The sequence below is a fragment of the Cupressus sempervirens genome, chromosome 3, assembly GCF_028749045.1.
Source record: "Cupressus sempervirens isolate cs-2001-9-10 chromosome 3, ASM2874904v1, whole genome shotgun sequence".
NCBI lineage: Eukaryota > Viridiplantae > Streptophyta > Pinopsida > Cupressales > Cupressaceae > Cupressus > Cupressus sempervirens.
The window spans coordinates 983,833,343-983,841,466 of NC_143120.1; the positions used below are offsets into that span (position 1 = coordinate 983,833,343).

The window sequence follows — 8,124 nt, forward strand, 5'->3', positions numbered from 1 at the left end:
TCTAAATAAGATGAACAACAAAAACTCAAAGAATATACATACAAACACCAAATGAGATTCCTAAAAGACAACAATTTGTAAAGGGGTTTTGAGCATAAAATGCAACAATGAAAAAGAGTGGATAGTAGTAGACCCTAACATATGAAAAGATAAACTATTCTAGTGCATTCACATCAAGATACCAAGAGATGAACATTTTTCTTTGCATGGATTGTACATAATCCATACAAATGCATAAAGGAGCTACTAATTTAACATAAATAAATTAGCAAGCATAAATTAGAGAGACATTTTTACACATGAACAAATGCATTCTTTATTATTTTCGAGAAAGTATCAAGCCAAAACCTTTACATAATATGAAACCTTTATTTATTGAAAGTTTCTCTAAATATTTCTGCAAATTTCTTCCTTTGGAAAAGCTCTTCCCCCCTTTTCATTACCAAATCCTTGTCTTTTATAAGCTTTTCTTGATAACCAACTTGTAACCACTTATCATACCTACTTAGGATAACTACTCAGAGTAAGTACCTAGGAAAACTACTCAAGCAATCACTTAGACTAACTAGCTAGGAGTTATTTGAGACATCTTTATGGAATAACTACCTAAGTGCCTACTTCGAATAACTTGGAGTAACCTCCCTTTTGAAAATAAGTTAGGATTTACCTAAATTTTACAATGATTAAGACCTAAAGTTGACTTTAATTACAATAAGTGACATAAGTCACTTTTACAAGGAGGGAATTTGAAATTTGTTACATTGGAAGAAAAAATAAGTGACCATTCTAGTTTAAAAGTAACCATTAAATCTTCTTGTGATCATCAAGAATTTGATCTTCAAGGAAATCCATTTTAATCCTATGAGGCCTTACCTCAACCCATCATAGCTCAGTTGACACAATTATTTTTGATACATTTTGGCTTAAGATTTTGAGACATTGTTCAACTAGCTAGACATTGATCTATATTATAGATGTCATATGATGATTACTTCAACATATTTTACTTATGATGCTTGATGATATTTTATATACATGCATGCATTATGATGGTTTATTTTGGTAATTTAAATTGAATTGATGAAGATGTCGTAGTGTTTTGATTATGCAAATCTGTTATATCTAATCAATGTGTAGAAAATGGTAAAGTTATTGAAATGAAATTTAGGAATGTTTTTAGTTAAATTTGATTATGCAAGTTTTATGTGTGTGTGTGTGTGTGTGTGTGTGTGTGTGTGTGTGTGTGTGTGTGTGTGTGTGTGTGTGTGTGTGTGTGTGTGTGCGTGTGTGCGTGTGTGATTTTCTCAAACTACTAATATGCAAATTGAGTGTGTAGGGAATTAATAGGGAATCAACCATGGTATTGATCGGAGAACTAAAAACTAAACCTATGTACAAATTGTGAAACCAATTTTGAACCCATTGAAGAGATTTAAACCTCATTGTTACATAATTTAATTTGTAATCATAATTTGAATGTATGTATTAGGTTAATTCATTATGTAATTAGTCACATGTCAATTGTAAGGTGTAATATAATTTTTTGGTGTCAATTGAAGCATGCCATGTATATGTGTGAATGACATATCAATTAGGGTTTGGCAATGAGACCCTTAGACTAAAACTAAACTTAATTAGGAGCTTAAGTTAATCACATTTTTTTAGATGTATCATGTGAAGTCCCACAAAAGAAGAATTTGAATTAGAAAATTTAATTCACTTTAAGAAGCCAAAAAGTGATCATAGGAGCTTAATTTACTGGGATTTAAGTACCACTAGAAGGCCCAAGCGACTTTAGGGACCCTCCAAAAGACTCATTTTCTGAAAGTTGCAAAAATGAATAATTCTTATGTCCTTACCCTTATCCACATACTTTCCCAAACTTTCTTTAATGGTAGGAGACACTTATGATGCCCAAGAACTTAGGGTTAAATCAAGAAGTGATTGCTAGTAGGTGGGTGGGATTTGGAGGCCTTTTTAGAGGGCCTTGAATAACTTAGTGGTTGTTCACCAACTCTCTAGATTTAGAGACACTAGGGTTTGAATATTGGATAAAAAAGGATAGGGCTCTTCTCATGTTTCCATTCCATCACATTTTGAGTAAGGTTGGTGGTTCTTGCCAAGGATGCTCTTCATTTTTATAATAGAATAGCATGTTGAAGATCAAGTGTTCATGTATTTCTTGCATTTTACATGTATTGTTATTTTGTGCTTGTATGGGTTGGGAAATGAAATTTTCAATCTTGTTTTTCTTACATTTTATTTGAGGGATTGTTCATGGGTGTGAAGGCATTACTCACCCTTGGGAGGGAAGAAGTGGCCTTGGGGTGAAAGAGTTAGTTGTGACCTCCATGAAAGTGCAGGTTCTCTTCTCGTGGATAAGAGGAAAAATAAGCAAGGTGTATGGGCCTTTTCTTGTCAATGACTTGATGTCATTTGGTGGTGATAAAGAGAATGTCTACGGAAGAAATGTGATTGCTACGAGCCTTGTGAAGCCATGACAATTGTGTGTATTGGCTTTGAAATCTCCTTCTCGGTTACTCCACCTTCTCTCTTTTCATGGGTTCTTAGGTGAAACCCATTGTGAATCCTTGGATTTGGAGTTCTTGTGATGTTCTTGCATCTGTGGTTTGATTGTGGTTGTGACCCATTTGGCATTGGTTATCCTATCTCAGTGGGTGGTGTCTTTGAAGCCTAGGTTGGGAGGTGAGCTCTCCATGGTATGTTCAAATCTTATTTGCAAGTTTTGTGGGTCCATGTTGGGTAGCTTGGGAGGCTTTGAACTTCCTATTGGAACCTTGTGAGGAAAGGAGTTCATGATTGTTGTGATCAAGTGTTGTTGTTGGAGAGTTCTTCATTTCTTACCTTTGTTCCTTCAATGTATTGTATGAGTTGAGTGATGAGATTTCCACTCCATATGTAATTCTTCTTGCATGGTATGAATCTTAAAGTTTAAATAAAAGACACATTGTTGATATCATTGGTTGAAAGTATTGTGTGAATCCATCTCCTTTTATGTTGTAGTAGTAGTGAAAGAATGAAAGAATGTTTCATTATGTAGCTTTCATGATCATGTATTGCAGAATTAAGTTCTTCCAATTTTATTGAGTTATATAGTTCATGAAAGGACTCTAAGAACAAACAGAATGCATAAGAGAAAGAAAATTGGGACATCAAATCCTGAATTCGATAGTACAGGCTTGGCTTGGAGTTGCACGTCTTGCAAATCTAAGAATAGAGTGTTTCTCCTTGTTTACGAGAGTTGACAGTCCCAAGTCTTCTGCTTCAACTTTATAGCTACTTTCAACATGGGTTCATTGAACACTATCTGATTCTATTTATTTTTAGACTTGTAAGGAGCCTCCTTAATTATTTTAGGAAGAGTTCAAATGTTGCCAGATAAATGCAATGTGTGGGATAGTATTGTAGTATTCCACAGACACCCGTTGAAATAAAAATATATAGAAAATGAAAGTGACAATATAATGATGAAGCGTAGGCAAATTCTAGCATTACAAATCTTAGTAGAAGAAGTATTAGAAAAAATAATATGGAATTAGTTCCTTCACATATGTTAGGCAGAGTGCTTTGTTTTAGACATCAGAATTAACATTTGCACTATCTCAGTTTTAAGAAACCCTAACTGCAATGGAACAGTAAATTTAAAATGAACATTTTAGATTCTCTGGGTGTAAACAAATTATCCCTACTTTGAAATTAATGGAAGAAAAATAACAGCATAAACAACTTTAAAGAATAATATAAAAAATAGACCACCAAACTACATCATTAATGGATATACATATGAATTTAGTTTGTTTTGGTGAATCTACATGTCAAGAAGAATAGGAAACTCAGAGGCTTCAAATGTTGTTTAAAAAATTGGTATTTTTTCAAACAAATTTTTTTTCCATCTGTTGCAAGGAATCAAAAATCAGAAAAAGTTGCTTTTCTAAATTATAAGAAATAAGTATTAACTATTGTAACTTTGTGTAATAGAATTTAATATTGCAATTTCATTGATAGTTTGAAATGTCAAAATGTAAAAATTGGCACATGAACTAATAATTAAAACAAAAAATTGCAATGAAAAAGATATGTTTGAAACTAATTATAGTTGTTTGAAATATTTTTAAGATCCTTTCTGGAAAAATAAATCTAATATATTTTTCAAAAGTGTCAACAAAAACATTATAATCATGCATATCAATACATTACATCATTGATGAAGGTATCATCAAGTCCACCATATGTTGATTGCCATTGGGATGGGAATATCATTGTAGAGCCATAATCATTGCCCACCATATCATGTTGAACATGCTCATCACTATTGTTGTCTTCAACAGGGAGATTATAATAACTCAAATGTGATATATTGGATTCACTTGCATGATTTCCAAGTTGCATACTTCCACTGCCTTGTTGAAGGGATGGATAAATTGTTGTAGCCATGCATTCTCCCCCACTGTCCCTTCATTTCAAGAAGCCAAACACTTATTCAATGTCAAAATATTTGTAAACATTGATCACTGCCATGAATAACACAAGTTTTAAAGACATACCTGATGCTGAAGATGCCGTCAATATTGACAAGATCTACAGAGTTTTGGTCTCTCTGTGATATCTGGCTTAATATTTGACTCTCACTTGAATTATTTTGTGGCTGCAGATATCAATATAATTAAAATTAAAATTTATAGTTAAATAAATAGTTTATCATCGTTTAATGTATCTGTTTCTAATGCACATTAGTATGAAACATTTTTAAAGTTTAGCCAGTCTATTCCATTCATTAGATATGACAAAAGAAAAATTTTGGGCATTGCTCAAATGAAACATATCTGTATATTTTGATTGGCCATGTACATTTTGAGAAAAAAATGGAGAGAAAAGTTTTGGCATTCAATAAGTTATCTCTATATGAAAATTTATCGTCACTGATATATGGAAAATATTATTTAAAAAAAACAAAATTTTGATTTCTCACAAATGGAACATACCTGCATATTTGATTGACCATGGATGTTAGCTTGGCCATATGAGACTATGCCAGATTGTTCAAGAAAATTCTGTAATATATTTCAAAATTGTTTTGAAGAAAATTATAATTTTCTTAGAATTTGAAAATGATATAATTATCAAAACCAATTGTTATACTGGTTTTTTAATATTGAAATTTGTAAGATATGTTTACAAAAAGACATTTAATGAAATAGAAGTGGAGTTCTTTGCCCTTTTAAGTTGAACTTTAATTAAGGATTCTTCCAGAACTCTCTCATAATACTCTGCATCCTGTACTGAAGTTATCATATTAGGATCTGCTTTCAAACACCTGCAAATTTAAAACAAAAAAATGCAATATTATATGAAACTTCAATATATTTATATAATTTTTTCATATTCTGTTCCTTACAAAATCAAAAATAGTTCTTTAAGATCCCACAAATACTGCCTGGGCGTTTGATTTATATAGAAAGTAAAAGTATGATTTTTGATTTTTATTTTTGTAATTTTAGTGAAGGGGAGGGTTACAAAGTGAAGGAGTTCATAGAAAGGGAGGGATAATTTGATTGGAAATTGAATAAAAGTATAGGTAGCATTGATATGAATAGTGAAATCAATGAAAAACGTTAATGGATATTTTTCATATTAGTAATTGCACATGTTTAGATGTTTTTAAGATCAAAGTACTAAATTAAAATGTACTATAATTTAATGAAAAAAATATTACTTCAAATTAAGTAAGAGACTCTACCTTAGTGTTGATTCTGCATTCAGTAGCTACAATTTCCATGTATTAATTTCTCTTTGAATCTCCTATAAATTTATCATAATAATTATACATCAAAATTGGATCATAACTTAAAAAAATAGAAATAATTGTTCTTTATCATGGTGAAATCAAGCATACCTCAACATTTGGAATGTTTCCTGAGCTGTTGATGATAATGCATAGTCATGGATAGAATGTAGAAACACTCATTAGTAAGATGTTACTTAGTAAAAAGGGTTTTACTACATGTACAAAAATAATAGATAAATTTAAAAAAGAACTTGATAAATGATTGGCATGATCATTGTCGCTCTTCAATTTCTTCAATATTTCATTTAAAAGCTGCTAAGACATATCATAAAATAAATCTTATTTATGTCTAATTCTAAGATTTGGTTTCTACATTAATAAATTAATGACAAAAATAAATTACACCAAAAAGAAGAAAAAATAAACTAAAAATTGTAGATTGAGACTTACTTCTTGATTTTGAAGCCTATATATTTGTCATATTTCAAAGAATTTATACCAAATAGAGAAAAAATATGACAAAAATATTAGTTATAAAACCAAACTAAACATGAACATAATTTTATTCAAAACTTAATCTTATTAGAGGTATGTAGGTGAAAAGGCTAAAAGAAAGTGGGTATAATATTACTGTTAATTGCAATACATTTGTATACAAATTGTCTAATCAAACTTTCATATAAGTGCAATAATGGAGCAATCTTGTTTATAGACAACTTATAACTAAGATTAATGAAATTTTATATTTATTCTTTGTAAAAGATCTATCTTATTAAATGAGTAATTTGATACAAGAATATTGGAATTGAAGTGAGCATATTATATGTAAAAAAATAAATTGAAATGTAAAAGTAAATATTATGAATTTCATTTTTATCTTTTTAAGATATTGCAAAAAGTCCATACCTTCCTCCCACGTTCTAGTAGATCAACATAACGAGCTATAACATCTTCTGTCAATCTAATAAGAAAATGAAAATTTAATATTGTAGTATAAAATAAAATAGAATGAACTTTAATTGAGAATTCCCCTAATGCTAGACATTTATTTCATATGAAATACTATACATAATCCAAAGTATATTCACCATATTTGAAGTGTTCATTAAATATACAAAATATGAAATAAATCTCTTTAGTAAATAAAACTATCTATAGAAGCAACGTAGACATTAAAAACACAAGTTATTCAGTGGTTCTAATAGAGCTTACCTTTTCTTTCCAGAATAATGACCGACTCTTCCAGAAGGCGAAAACATAATAAGTGCAATATCAATATCACATAGAATAGAGAGTTCATAGGCCTTCTTCGTAAGTCCATTTCACCTCTTGGAATAGGTAACTTGTCTATTTGTATTGCTTTCTATTTTCTTGATCTGAAGCTTAACTCTTCCCATCACAAACAATATGTAATATATATAATAATAAGATTTATTTGAGAGGAAAGGGAGAATACCTATATAAAAGTAAAACAAAACTTATATTTATCTGCATTATTCATTTAAAACAATAAAAACTCATTAGTAAGGTGAAAAATAATATTTAAAAATACAAAAAAAATTAAATATATTAACAAAATATTCAATCATATATTAAAAAATAATTATCAATTATTTCAATAAATAATTACCAAATGTTTCAATAAAACATTCAATTTAATATAATGATATGTTAAGAATATAATATAATTGCTAATTAGGAAAAGTAAGTTATAGATTTTAAAGAAAATGATAGGTTTAACTTGTTAAAAATTGGATACTGATTGAAAACATATGATTGAAACTGTAAATAAATTGGAACTAAAAATGCTGAGATCTTGTGGATAGCATGGTTAAAACTCTGCTACTGCTAAGAAGCATTTCATTTATAATAAAAATTTCATATAATTAAGATGCAAAAATATATAGATCTGTCCATTTTTTGTCCCTAATGCATTGGTTTCTTGCTTATCTATGAGAAGCTCAAAGAGCTACTAGAATTTGGGGATGGGCCATGCCCCGCGGCCTATAGGGCGGCATCTACCTGGAGCAGAAAAGGAGTATTTTAGTAATCATTTAATGGTTGAAAAGAATATAAGATGACTAATCCCAAAACTAAAAATTTGATAGATCTACACATCATTAATACACAGATCTACACATCATCAATACACAGAGAGAAGAAAAGGAGGATTTCAGTGGCAACATTGTGGAAATAAAAACTCATGGTGAAGCAGCAGATCCTGTTCTCACTAGGTCGGCTTCCTTTGATGTACAGAGGTATGTTGTATCCCATAAAAAGCTCTTTCAAGTGAAGTGGGCTATCTTGTGAATAGTTCT

General features: G+C 30.1%; 1 pseudogene; it reads right to left on the reverse strand.

The window, feature by feature from the left end:
* Window positions 1–4,206: 4,206 nt before the first annotated feature.
* On the reverse strand, window positions 4,207–7,203 carry LOC149570050 (agamous-like MADS-box protein AGL66; annotated as a pseudogene).
* Window positions 7,204–8,124: the final 921 nt, after the last annotated feature.